The 14,828-nt window shown below is 43.9% G+C and overlaps 1 protein-coding gene across 1 annotated transcript in view; it reads right to left on the bottom strand.

Moving 5' to 3' along the window:
* Positions 1-14,828, bottom strand: part of LOC109866989 (uncharacterized) — a 160,836-nt gene that overhangs the window by 92,851 nt on the left and 53,157 nt on the right. The gene's annotated exons all lie outside the window — the stretch shown is intronic.

Here is a 14,828-nt window from a genome sequence, read left to right as displayed (position 1 = left end):
AGTGCAGAGAGAAGGCGATTGGGAGGGAGAGAGAAAAGTACAAGACAGAAATTGCGAGATAGAGAAAGTATGAGAGAGAGAAGGTGTGTGAGAGAGAGAGGTAAAGAGAGGGGAAAAGGCTACCGAAAAGGAGAGAGAGGTTGGAAGATTAGAAACAAGGAGAAAGAGAGTAAGATGGGGTAGAAAGTAAGAGAGAGAGGATTGAGAGGATGAAGGGAAAAAAGGAGGAAGGAGAAGTAAGGAGAGATAGAGAGAGAGAAGGGAATAGAAGAGAGAAAGTGGGTGAGAAGGGTGGATAGAGGAGAGGGAGTAGGAGAAAAAGACAAACGAGAGAGTAAGGGACGGAGGTGGAAGACTGCTATGACAGTCTTGGAGAAAAATAGACAGGGGGAAGAAGAAAAGTAAAGAGGAAGAAAGGAGAAAGAAAAAAATGCTTTTAATCAGGGGGCTGTTGGAGGTTCTAATTAGGGTTTGCTGTAGGAAACATCAGATCAAACAGACTGCTTGGCTCTCTCTAGAACGGGAGGAATGACTGTGTGTGTCACCAACTCCTCTCTTACTCTTCTTTCATTCTTTAATTAAAAAAAACGAAAATGAGGACGACACTTCACATCTGTCAGCCTTCGGCCTGCCATTCTGCCTTCTTGTCTCCTCTCCTTTCCCTTCCCTTCCTCCTCCGCTCCCCTTCTTTTTCTTCTCGTGCCAAAGTGAATGTTCTCCCCATCAGACGGGAAAATGGGCCTTAAAGGACTGGCTGTTTACTGTCTGTAATTATGAGAGGGGATGGGCACACTGACTGCACTCAACGCAACCAGGCAGCCAAGCAGGCAAGGCAGTTAGGTAGCCCTGCCCCCAATGCCACCACACTCAACCCAACCAGGCAACCAAGCAAGCAAGGCAGTTAGGTAGCCTTGCCCCCAATGCCACCACACTCAACCCAACCAGGCAACCAAGCAGGCAAGGCAGTTAGGTAGCCTTGCCCCCAATGCCACCACACTCAACCCAACCAGGCAACCAAGCAGGCAAGGCAGTTAGGTAGCCTTGCCCCCAATGCCACCACACTCAACTCAACCAGACAGCCAAGCAGGCAAGGCAGTTATGTAGCCTTGCCCCCAATGCCACCACACTCAACCCAACCAGGCAGCCAAGCAGGCAAGGCAGTTGGGTAGCCCTGCCCCCAATGCCACCACACTCAACCCAACCAGGCAACCAAGCAGGCAAGGCAGTTAGGTAGCCTTGCCCCCAATGCCACCACACTCAACCCAACCAGGCAGCCAAGCAGGCAAGGCAGTTGGGTAGCCCTGCCCCCAATGCAACCACACATAGACCTAAGCAGACCAAGCCAAACCAGAACATGGCACCTAGAAAAGGAGAGGTAGAGGGTTGAGATGGACAGAAGGGAAAATGGACAGAAGAGAAAATGAAATGACAAAGAAGCAGTGAAAAGAGATGAGAAAGAAGAGACTAAGCAAAAGAAAGGAGGAAATAGAGAAGGGACGTTGAGAGAGGAAGAAAAAAGGCAACGGAAGGCAGAAAGAGGGGGAGACATAAAAAGAGTGGGAGACAGAAATAGAAAGAGGGGGAGAGGGAGAGAAAAAGAGGGGGAGACAGAAATAGAAAGAGGGGGAGAGGGAGAGAAAAAGAGGGGGAGACAGAAATAGAAAGAGGGGGAGAGGGAGAGAACAAGAGGGGGAGACAGAAATAGAAAGAGGGGGAGAGGGAGAGAAAAAGAGGGGGAGACAGAAATAGAAAGAGGGGGAGAGGGAGAGAAAAAGAGGGGGAGACAGAAATAGAAAGAGGGGGAGAGGGAGAGAAAAAGAAGGGGAGACAGAAATAGAAAGAGGGGGAGAGGGAGAGAAAAAGAGGGGGAGACAGAAATAGAAAGAGGGGGAGAGGGAGAGAAAAGAGGGGGAGACAGAAATAGAAAGAGGGGGAGAGGGAGAGAAAAAGAGGGGGAGACAGAAATAGAAAGAGGGGGAGAGGGAGAGAAAAAGAGGGGGAGACAGAAATAGAAAGAGGGGGAGAGGGAGAGAAAAAGAGGGGGAGACAGAAAAAGAAAGAGGGGGAGAGGAAGAGAAAAAGAGGGGGAGACAGAAAGAGAAAGAGGGGGAGAGGGAAAGAAAAAGAGGGGGAGACAGAAAGAGAAAGAGGGGGAGAGGGAGAGAAAAAGAGGGGGAGACAGAAAGAGAAAGAGGGGGAGAGGGAGAGAAAAAGAAGGGGAGACAGAAATAGAAAGAGGGGGAGAGGGAGAGAAAAAGAGGGGGAGACAGAAATAGAAAGAGGGGGAGAGGGAGAGAAAAAGAGGGGGAGACAGAAATAGAAAGAGGGGGAGAGGGAGAGAAAAAGAGTGGGAGACAGAAATAGAAAGAGGGGGAGAGGGAGAGAAAAAGAGGGGGAGACAGAAATAGAAAGAGGGGGAGAGGGAGACATAAAAAGAGTGGGAGACAGAAATAGAAAGAGGGGGAGAGGGAGAGAAAAAGAGGGGGAGACAGAAATAGAAAGAGGGGGAGAGGGAGAGAAAAAGAGGGGGAGACAGAAAGAGAAAGAGGGGGAGAGGGAGAGAAAAAGAGGGGGAGACAGAAAGAGAAAGAGGGGGAGAGGAAGAGAAAAGAGGGGGAGACAGAAAGAGAAAGAGGGGGGAGAGGGAGAGAAAAAGAGGGGGAGACAGAAAGAGAAAGAGGGGGAGAGGGAGAGAAAAAGAGTGGGAGACAGAAAGAGAAAGAGGGGGAGGGGGAGAGGGAGAGAAAAAGAGGGGGAGACAGAAAGAGAAAGAGGGGGAGAGGGAGAGAAAAAGAGGGGGAGACAGAAATAGAAAGAGGGGGAGAGGGAGAGAAAAAGAGGGGGAGACATAGAAAGAGAAAGAGGGGGAGACGGAGACAGAGAAAGAGGGGGGAGACATAGAAAGAGAGAGGTTCTGAGAAACAGAGATGGTAACACTTTATTTGGATAGCCCATCTGTAGATTCTCTACAGACTATCTACAGACTATCAGTAACATTTCAACTAACTATCTACTAACCCTAAACCTTACCCTAACCCTTTTTCTAAACCTTAGCAAGCATTTGCTTATCAACAGATAGTTTGTTGATAGTATGAGCATCTGTAGAACATCTACAGATGGACTATCTAAGCTATCCAAATAAAGTGTAACCTCTGAGACTTCCAAATTCAAGGTCTGTATATGAAACTACAGAAACATCAGAGAGAGAGAGGATGGGCCTCAGTCAGAATGAAATGGAGACGATTACTGAACATAAAGAGAACCTAAAACTTTATTTGTGTCGCACTTCCTCAAGCTGCAACTGCAACTCGACCTCCCTGCACTCATTCAGCACTGCGATATTCCCATAAAATTCCCAGAACTTGTTTCCCTTCACCTGCAATTTGGTCTGGAAAGCGTTCAGGTCATGCTCCAGTTCATGGTAAGGCAGTAGTCAGGGCCTTGATCCTAGTAGAAATTATAAAGAGCCACCACCACAACACAACGTCACTACATCCGCCCTGCCTGCGCCTTCCCGCCTGTGTTCGCTCGCTTGCTCGCCCGTCCACCCCTCCCCCACACCCCATATGGTGCCCTCCCCTGTTGAAGCACTGTTACTTTAACAGAAAAACACTGGTCTGCCTGTCACCAACAAAAAGCAAACAAGCCTAACAAAAGTCTAAGGTTAATTTGTTTCGGTCTATGGTGTTAAAATTTTATCACAAATCATATTAAGAGAATTCATTATAATGAGGGGATAGACACAGAGAAAAAGAGAGAAGGTGAACGTTGAATATGTGGGGGAAATAAAACTGTAAGGTACGCGTGCAGGAAACAGAGAAAATGGCAGGAAAATATATATATTTTTTTGGGGGGGGGGGGGGGGGGGTAGTATTTAAAACCCATCAAATGTAGAGAGTCCAGAGTCCAGTATACTATAACAACTCTTAGAGAGAAAGAGATAAGAGAGTGGGAATGATACAGAGGTAAAAAGGAAAGAAAAGAGAGTGCATATGGAAGGGACTACGAGAAGAAGGAGAGAGAGAGGGTATATGGAAGGGACTACGAGAAGAAGGAGAGAGAGAGGGTATATGGAAGGGACTACGAGAAGAAGGAGAGAGAGAGGGTATATGGAAGGGACTACGAGAAGAAGGAGAGAGAGAGAGTGCATATGGAAGGGACTACGAGAAGAAGGAGAGAGAGAGGGTATATGTAAGGGACTACGAGAAGAAGGAGAGAGAGAGGGTATATGGAAGGGACTACGAGAAGAAGGAGAGAGAGAGGGTATATGAAAGGGACTATGAGAAGAAGGAGAGAGAGAGGGTATATGAAAGGGACTATGAGAAGAAGGAGAGAGGGTATATGGAAGGGACTACGAGAAGAAGGAGAGAGAGAGGGTATATGAAAGGGACTATGAGAAGAAGGAGAGAGAGAGGGTATATGAAAGGGACTATGAGAAGAAGGAGAGAGGGTATATGGAAGGGACTACGAGAAGAAGGAGAGAGAGAGAGTGCATATGGAAGGGACTACGAGAAGAAGGAGAGAGAGAGGGTATATGGAAGGGACTACGAGAAGAAGGAGAGAGAGAGAGTGCATATGGAAGGGACTACGAGAAGAAGGAGAGAGAGAGGGTATATGGAAGGGACTACGAGAAGAAGGAGAGAGAGAGAGTGCATATGGAAGGGACTACGAGAAGAAGGAGAGAGAGAGGGTATATGGAAGGGACTACGAGAAGAAGGAGAGAGGGTATATGGAAGGGACTATGAGAAGAAGGAGAGAGAGAGGGCATATGGAAGGGACTACGAGAAGAAGGAGAGAGAGAGGGTATATGGAAGGGACTACGAGAAGAAGGAGAGAGGGTATATGGAAGGGACTATGAGAAGAAGGAGAGAGAGAGTGCATATGGAAGGGACTACAAGAAGAAGGAGAGAGAGAGGGTATATGGAAGGGACTACGAGAAGAAGGAGAGAGAGAGAGTGCATATGGAAGGGACTACGAGAAGAAGGAGAGAGAGAGGGTATATGGAAGGGACTACAAGAAGAAGGAGAGAGAGAGGGTATATGGAAGGGACTACGAGAAGAAGGAGAGAGAGAGTGCATATGGAAGGGACTACTAGAAGAAGGAGAGAGAGAGGGTATATGGAAGGGACTACAAGAAGAAGAAGAGAGAGAGGGTATATGGAAGGGACTATGAGAAGAAGGAGAGAGAGAGGGTATATGGAAGGGACTATGAGAAGAATGAGAGAGGGTATATGGAAGGGACTACGAGAAGAAGGAGATAGGGTATATGGAAGGGACTACGAGAAGAAGGAGAGAGAGAGAGTGCATATGGAAGGGACTACAAGAAGAAGGAGAGAGAGAGGGTATATGGAAGGGACTATGAGAAGAAGGAGAGAGAGAGGGTATATGGAAGGGACTACGAGAAGAAGGAGAGAGAGAGGGTATATGAAAGGGACTATGAGAAGAAGGAGAGAGGGTATATGAAAGGGACTATGAGAAGAAGGAGAGAGGGTATATGGAAGGGACTACGAGAAGAAGGAGAGAAAGAGGGTATATGGAAGGGACTACAAGAAGAAGGAGAGAGAGAGGGTATATGGAAGGGACTACGAGAAGAAGGAGAGAGAGAGGGTATATGAAAGGGACTATGAGAAGAAGGAGAGAGAGAGGGTATATGGAAGGGACTATGAGAAGAAGGAGAGATAGAGGGTATACGGAAGGGACTATGAGAAGAAGGAGAGAGAGAGGGCATATGGAAGGGACTATGAGAAGAAGGAGAGAGAGAGGGTATATGGAAGGGACTATGAGAAGAAGGAGAGAGAGAGGGTTTATGGAAGGGACTACGAGAAGAAGGAGAGAGAGAGAGTATATTGTTTTCTGGGGACCCTTCAACAGCTCCATGAACACATACACATACCCTCTCAATGGAATAATGGGGTCAAATTTACACAGCTCCATGAACACATACACATACCCTCTCAATGGAATAATGGGGTCAAATTTACACAGCTCCACAAAACAGTGTTTAAAGTTATGGGGCTGCCTTCCCTGTTTGTTATGATAGGCAGCCCAGGCCTGGAGTTGGGGATGAAGTTTGGGGGAGATGGATGTGTGTGATGTGTGTGTGTGTGTGTGTGTGACAGGCTTATTTCGGGTAAACTTTATTGCTAAGAAACACACATCTTTTCAACCTAGAGACATACACACAAACTAGTCATGCATCGGCTAAGATACTAACGGTTCCACGTAAAAACATTATTTCAACCCGTGGGTGAGCTCGTGGTTCAGAACAATTATGTTGTGGGTCGAAACATCTTAAATCAATATTAGATATTTTTTACAAACCCAGGAGCTTGTTGTGTTGAATTGTGCTGCGAATTCTATTAGGCTATTATGGGAGCAATGAGGCAGACATAGCCCAGGCCGAGGCTACCAGCAACGCAGTGAGAGAGTGGAGCAGGGAACTGTCCATTAGTAGACTATTTGTATGGTGCTGAAACATTCCTAATTCCACGCACGTGCCAAGTTTATGTTCCTTTCTGCCACGCGACAATACGTTGGCAAAGTTTTTTCCCCGACTCTTAGCTCACGTGAAAATGGTTAATGTAACAGGAGAAATAAAAAGAAATGCTATGATGATGAAATACACCATTGTGGAAAGAGGTGCTACGCTTGTGAAATCCCTTGTTTGGAAGGATTTTGGAATCATTGTGGACAATGAGGACAACAACAGTAGATGTTTACGATAATTCAGTTAATTATCAGTTCACTATTACATTAATTCAGGCTTTTGTTAACTTACCATACGCAGGCCATATCAAGTTTAAACCCGTGAGGCTGGCAAATGTTTGAGTAGCCAGTAGCCTATGAATATAGCCTGTTTTTGCAACCTATAGCCCATTCGAATCTGGGAATTGTTTATATAAGTTTAAGTTAAACTATTTGATTATCTGAACAATATTGAATGTAAACGTATTGGTTATGTCGCCTATAGGCATTCATTAGGTAAGAAGAAAGCTGATTAGAAGGCAATGTGTGCATTGCATTGTGAAAATAAGAAAATAGGCATTTGTTCTTAATTCATGGGATGGTTTCCTTTCATCCAAATGTTGAATAGACATGCAGACATATTAATTCATGTATAGAATGGAAATAGCCTTAAAGCCTACTACTCTGGAGTACATTTATGTTATTTAGTGGGTCACAGACCGGCTCTCGGTACAATTCTATTCGGTGTGTCAGGTTGTGGAGAAATATCTGTCCTGATGTCGGATATTGGGTGGGGCTCTGAAATGATGTGGCCGGCGCCGAGCGGGTGCGACTCCAAAAAACTGACCAGTGCAGGACTTCAAAACAGACACACACAGCCCTTATGCGGCTGATTTATGGTTAAATCTGAGTCTTCAGTGGCAGATCCAGTGTTAATCCACCCACTGAAAGCCTGTGTTTGTTTACTGTCTGCTGAGTAATCAAACAGCTCTACTCTAATAAGGATGGCAAATACATGAAAACAGCACACAGCAGTGGGAAGACAGTAAAACCATAATAAGCCAATGGGAGGAGGAATGAGAGTCTGTCTGTCTGTCTGTCATTTACTTAGGGCTTGCTGTCTAAAATGTCTTCGTTTTTGTGCCATGGCACAAAGAAAGATCAAAAGCACAATTGTGGTGCAGTGAGGAGGTGCAGTTCTAACAAACCTCCACTAGGGGCTCGATTGAGCCAGCTACTCCAAGGAAGAGCTGAGACAGTTTCACTTAGACTCAAACAGTTTAATAAAGAGAGGGAGATGGGAAATGGAGATGGAGAGGGGGAGAGGGATATATATATAAAGATAAAGAAGGTGCAGGGTTGGACAGTAACTGATTGCAATGTAATCTGATTACAAAAACAACTGTATCTGTAATCAGTTACAGCATTGAAAAAAGGTGCACGTTTAAGTTTGTTTCACCTGAGCGAGTGAAAAAAACAGGCTGACACACATTGTGTGCACATGCACACAGACACTATTTGGCTTGTCCCTGAAGGAGAACCCTTTTTGGTTCCAGGTAGAACCTTTTCACTCAACGAATAACCCTCAAAGAATCCTCCAAAAATGTTTTGGTGAAAAAAATATGAAAAGCCTCAATTCATTGGGGCATGGACTTCACGAGGTGTCGAATGCATTCCACAGGGATGCTGGCCCATGTTGACTCCAATGCTTTCCACAGTTGTGTCAAGTTGGCTGGATTTCCTTCGGATGGTGGACCATTCTTGATACACACAGAAAACTGTTGAGCGTGAAAAGCCTAGCATAATTTCGGTTCTTGACACAAACCGATGCGCCTGGCACTTACTACCATACCCCGTTCAAAGGTATTTAAATTTTTTCCTTGCCCATTCATCCTCAATGGCACACACACAATCCATGTCTCAACTGTCTAAAGGCTTAAAAATCTTTCTTTAACCTGTCTCCTCCCCTCCCCTTCATCTACACTGATTGGATTTAACAAGTGACATTAATAAGAGATCATCGCTTTCACCTGGATTTCCCTGGTCAGTCTATGTCATGGAAAGAGTATATACTCCGTGTACTACGGTAAAGATTGTATTTAGTTTAGAAGAGAGTGGGTGGGGGTGCGTGACAGACTGTGGTCAGGTTTTGGTTAGAATATGGCAGAGCCCCACCTGTTTAGCTGAAAATAATTATAATAATTTAAAGAATTGGCTTGTTTTGCATGTTATTCTGGCATTTATTCGTTCCACACATCAGTTTGCAAACAATCTAACAAAAAAAAACATGGTCTCTTTCTTGAGTAAGGCAGCTCCAAAATGCAGGTGTTTCAGCAGAGCTCAGGGCTTTCTGTGGTAGAAGGGCAGCCAGTGAAAGCACAGAGCATTGGTAATCTTCTCTAGTTGTGCCGTGATAGGCTCAGTGTTCTGTCATTCATGGGGACACTATAGAGGCTATCACTCTGTTTTCTCACGCAATTGCATAGTCAATAGAAATGTTGTGGCAACATTGGCTCATGGGCTCTCATGAAGTGATTGATTAGATTTTCGATTACATTTGCATTGATTTCAGAGTGATTAGAGGGATAATAGAGTGCTGAGTACCAAGCAGTTTGTATGTTCGGTAGGCTACTAATGACCATCAGCAGCATCAGAGCTTGGAGAAGCCTAATTACCATGACTAAACGGTCACGTGGAGTTTGACCGCCGTCCTGACTGGTGACCGCCGGTTTGACGGTAATACGGTCATCATAACAGCCCTAATCATGAATCACGTCAACATTCTACTGGCAAATCCTTTTCAGTCCTTGTCATATGAAGATAAATTATAGATCAAATGTATCTAACTGCAAGCGTCGCAAAGCAATCACTATTTTGCATCCCCTGGCTGCTATTCGGTGGAGAGGGTGTGTGTCTGGGTTTGAGGATTTAAAACATCTGTTTGAAAGGGTCTCTTTTCCAAGTTTAAAAGGATAAATATTCACACGCAACAGTATGGGCCAGAAAAAGTTGAATAAAATTGGCCATGCTGTCACTGTCAATCCAGCATGACTTCATCCAGAGAATGCCAGACTTTAATGACAAAGTTTGATGACAAGGTTTGCCCACAAGAAGGACTGCCGCGCTACCTTCCTGTTCAAGTGAGCACAGCACAATTTATATATACATTTTTATTTAACCTTTATTAAATTAGGCAAGTCAGTTAAGAACAAATGTATTATTTATAATGACGAAGCTGGGCCAATTGTGCGCTGCACTATGGGACTCCCAATCACAGCTGGATGTGATACGGCCTGGAATCGAAGCAGGGTCTGTAGTAACGCCTCTAGCACTGAGATGCAGTGCCTTAGACTGCTGCGCCACTCGGGAGCCCCGATGTGTCCAAAAATATGTCTTGTATGCTGCTTCATAAATGATGTAATATGCCAGGGAGATATGGCATACTGTAGCTAAGAAAGTAATACTAAGTGTATGTTGTGTAGTAAGCTGTTAGTAGCCCATGTGTCTCACCCTAATAATTTGGTCCCAATCAAAACTTAGCCTACTGTTCAGACTTGGTGGTGCACATGTAGCCTATAGCCTGTTTTAGAGAAATGTCATCATAGTATATTGTAAGAGCATTCATTGTCTGCTTATATGCCCCTTTTATTTATCCTACGGTTCTAACTTTGTGTACAGGGAGAATACTGTAAGAATGGCCCATGTTTGGAATTCTGTCACTGTCAATTTCAAAAGTGCTGAACAAATAGGCATATTGACTATGTCCGTCTTATCTCGCTCATTTGTTTTAATCAAAATTACAGCTCATCTCTTATCCGCTCAACATTCCCTTATGCCATATGTTTGTACATCTATAATGTTGTACTGATTTCATCTCATTGGTATCTTATTAATCATTTCAGGCAATATTGGAATGATTCCCTTGTTTTGTGTAATCTGTGTATTATAATTAGCTCATGAAGCTCATGTGCTTTTCTCCACTAGGTGATACTATATAATGTTGTTAGGTCTGTAACTATGTTTGGCAGTGACAGTCTCTTCCCAATCCAATATATATTTTAACAAAAAATGCCGTAATAGACCCATGTAATTCCAGTTGATATTGCAATAGTTGTTTTCTTTGCGCAATGCGCTGTCTGTGCGTTGGTATTGTCAATAAAAGTGAATCCTCGTGATTTTCCTTCCTTTTTAGACCACATAAGGCTAATAAAATACTTAAAATCTCTCTCTCTGTGTGTGGTGACTTAAAGAATAGTAAAGTTAAGGCCTTAACATCTTGCTGAATTCATTTGAACTAACATCTACCGGAAATTCTGTCTGTGTCCGTTTTGAAAGTGCTGAACAAATAGGCCTACCTCTACGCAGCTCATTTGCTTGAACTTGCTTATACTTAGTGCTAAGTGTTAATGATATAGGAACAAACATTATGAATTTACTGAACATCAATGTAATAATGTGTGTATGGTTCAAAAGTCAAAACTCATTTCGGCATTCCTTATTATTGAAGGAAATTGCAGTTCTTATCGAGTTACACAAATCCACAAGGTGTAACATGCAACAATTTCAAAGATTTTACTGAGTTACAGTTCATAAGGAAATTAGTCCATTTAAATCAATTCATTAGGCCCAATTCAATGGATTTCATTTGACTGAGAATACAGATATACAGCTGTTGGTCACCGATACCTTAAAAAAAAGGTAGAGGGATGGATCAGAAATCCAGTCATCATTTTCAGCTTCCAGGAATTGGGTACAGATCCTTGCGACATGGGGCCGTGCATTATCACACTGAAACATGAGGTGATGGCGGCGGATGAATGGCACGACAATGGGCCTCAGGATCTCGTCATGGTATCTCTGTGCATTCAAATTGCCATCGCTAAAATGCAATTGTGTTAGTTGTCTGTAGTTTATGCCTGCCCAAACCATAACCCCACCATCTCCATGGGGTACTGTTCACAACGTTGAGATCAGCAAACTGCTCGCAAACACGACGCCATCTGCCCGGTACAGTTGAAACAGGGATTCATCCATCAAGAGCACCCTTCTCCAGCGTGCCAGTGGCTATCGAAGGTGAGCATTTGCCCACTTAAGTCGGTTACAACGCCAAACTGCAGTCAGATCAAGACCCTGGTGAGGACGACAAGCACGCAGATGAGCTTCCCTGAGATGGTTTCTGCAGAAAATGTTTGGTTGTGCAAACCCACAGATTCATCAGCTGTCCGGGTGGCTCGTCTCAGACCATCCCGCATGTGAAGAAGCTGGATGTTGAGGTCCTAGGCTGGCGTGGTTCCATGTGGTCTGCTGTTGTGAGGCCGGTTGGACGTACTGCCCATTTTCTCTAAAATGACGTTGAAGGCGGCTTATGATAGAGAAATTAACATTCAATTCTCTGTCAACAGCTCTGGTGGAAATTCATGCAGTCAGCATGCCAATTGCACTCTACCTCAAACTTGTGACATCTGTGGCATTGTGTTGTGTGAGTGCCATTTTATTGTCCCCAGCACAAGGTGCACCTGTGTAATGATCATCCTGTTTAATCAGCTTCTTTTAAAAACATATATATATTTTTAAATGAACTTCTTGACATGCCACACCTGTCAGTTGGATATATTATCTTGGCAAAGGAGAAATGCTCATTAAGAGGGATGTAAACATTTTATTTTAGCTAATGAAACATGGGACTAACACTTTACATGTTAAGCATGTCAGCTATATAAGCTATAGTTTTTAAAAGGCAGTAAATTAAGCTAATGAACTGTTTCGCTGCCAGACGAGGCTTCGCTGATAGCCAGGTGCAGCGGTGCTATGATTCTGAAAGGAAAGCTCAGCTTTATGTAGGTCCTAACAATTTGTGGGCACCGCAATTAATGTATTGTTTAATGTTGTGTTGTGTAGTGGCTTTGCTGACATGCATATAAAAAAATTGGTTGAGTTTGTCCCACCAAGATTTACATGATAAAATCGCCACTAGATACCGGGATGAATCTAATGTTGTTGTGAAAATGATAATTCAACAATATGTACTGGAATTTGAAGTAAAGCCTGAAACAAATGGAGTGTTGGGGAAGGAATTATGTGTTGCACACAGAAAACCTTTGTGATGTTTCAAAGTGAATAAGTAACCTCCCATTGTGCACCGACGTCAGTTCAACGTCAAGTTTTGATTTACATTGGGTTGACTAGTCAATTATTATGATTTCAACAGGAAATTAACAAAAAATGTCACAATATAAGTGGATTTAGATTAAAGGTTAGGTGGGCTCCTGAGTGGCGCAGCCATCTAGGTGTTACTAAAGACCTGGGTTCGATCCCAGGCTGTGTCACAATCAGCCGTGATAGGAAGTCCCATAGGGCGGCGCACAATTGGCCCAGCATCGTCCAGGTTAGGGGAGGGTTTGGCAAGGGGGGCTTTACTTGGCTCATTGTGCTCTTGTGAATCCTTGTGGTGGGCTGGGCGCCTGCAGGCTGACCTTGGTAGAACAGTGTTTCCTCTGACACATTGGTGCGGGTGGCTTCCGGGTTCAGCAGGTGGCTTTTGGCTTTTTTAAAAAGTTACGTGAAAAAAAGAGGATTATTCCTTTACGTTGAGGACTTCTTGCAAATCCAACGAATTTTCCACGTTGATTCAACATAATCACATTGATTGTTTTTGTGGAAACAACGTCGATTCAATCAGTTTTTGCCCAGTGGGTTATAACTTAACATCCACAATGTTTCTAGAATAAGGAGATTGTTCCAGTCCAGTCCCGGAGCTTGTTCATATACAGGGACAGTAATGGCTTATATTATACTAGTCCAACAAGCACATTCATAGTGCAGCAAGGATCAGTAAGATAGCTGTTTTAGATTTGACTATGAAACACACATTATCCTACTCACAAAGCAGTTTCAGGTGTTATTAATGGGATGTTCCTGCTGCTAAAAAACACTATAAAATGGAAAAAAAACATAAATCATGAACATATAAAGTTTATAAAGTGTATTAATGACCACTGAGCATTTAAACATATCCCTTGAACAGTGATTTCAGCAGCATTTACGGAGGCAGGCATTTATAGACTCACTGTAATGTTATTGCCTGTTAAAACATTTTGAGGCTAAATATATCGACAGGAAAGTTTACTGCTACTTGGACCTGTCTCCTTATGCAATGAGTTTACTTAAGAAATAAAGATGCTTCAAAATCCTTTTGGCCACGTTAGTGCACTCCAGTCAGAGACTGTTCTCTCTGCTACAGCACGGCAAGCGGTACCGGAGCGCCAAGTCTCCTTAACAGCTTTTACCCCAAGCCATAAGACTGCTGAACAATTCATCAAATGTCCACTCGCTGTCTATTATCTATACATAGTTACTTTACAAATGACCTCGACTAACCTATACCTCCACACATTGACTTGGTACCGTTACCCCCTGTATATAGCCTCGGTACTGTTACGTCATTTTCTTGTGTTACTTTTCTATTTTATAAAATATGTTTTACTTTAGTTTATATAGTAAATATTTTCTTAACTCTATTTCTTGAACTGCATTGTTGGTTAAGTGCTTGTAAGTAAGTATTTCACGGTAAGGTCTACACCTGATGTATTCGGCGCATGTGACAAATAACATTTGATTTTATTTTATTTGAAAACCACTATGTTGTAATTTTTTATTTTACCTTTATTTAACCAGGCAAGTCAGTTAAGAACATATTCTTATTTTCAATGACGGCCTGGGAACAATGGGTTAACTGCCTGTTCAGGGGCAGAACGACAGATTTGTACCTTGTCAGCTCGGGGGTTTGAACTCGCAACCTTCCGGTTACTAGTCCAACGCTCTAACCACTAGGCTACGCTGCCGCCCCATGCCCCATGTTGCCATAGCAATCTTATAGTGGACGTAGTGTTACATCACTATAGTAATGGGCTATTATTGTGATGAAATCTGGCCAAACAGTGGTCAAAGTGCACTCTACTTGATGGTTACCATGTGTAACATTATAGCTTCCGTCCCTCTCCTCGCCACCCTACCCGGGCTCGAACCAGGGACCCTCAACAGTCACCCTCGAATCATCGTTACCCATCGCTCCACAAAAGCCGCGGCCCTTGCAGAGCAAGGGGAACCACTACTTCAAGGTCTCAGAGCAAGTGACGTCACCGGTTGAAACAATATTAGCGCGCACCACCGCTACCTAGCTAGCAATTTCACATCGGTTACACTCACCCCCCTTTTGACCTCCTCCTTTTCCGCAGCAACCAGTGATCCGGGTCAACAGCATCAATGTAACAGTATAGCTTCCGTCCCTCTCCTCGCCCCTACCTGGGCTCGAGCCAGGGACCCTCTGCACACATCAACAACTGACACCCACGAAGCATCGTTACC

The sequence above is a fragment of the Oncorhynchus kisutch genome, linkage group LG22 (assembly GCF_002021735.2).
Source record: "Oncorhynchus kisutch isolate 150728-3 linkage group LG22, Okis_V2, whole genome shotgun sequence".
Lineage (NCBI taxonomy): Eukaryota > Metazoa > Chordata > Actinopteri > Salmoniformes > Salmonidae > Oncorhynchus > Oncorhynchus kisutch.
This window is presented reverse-complemented; position numbering and strand designations above follow the sequence as displayed.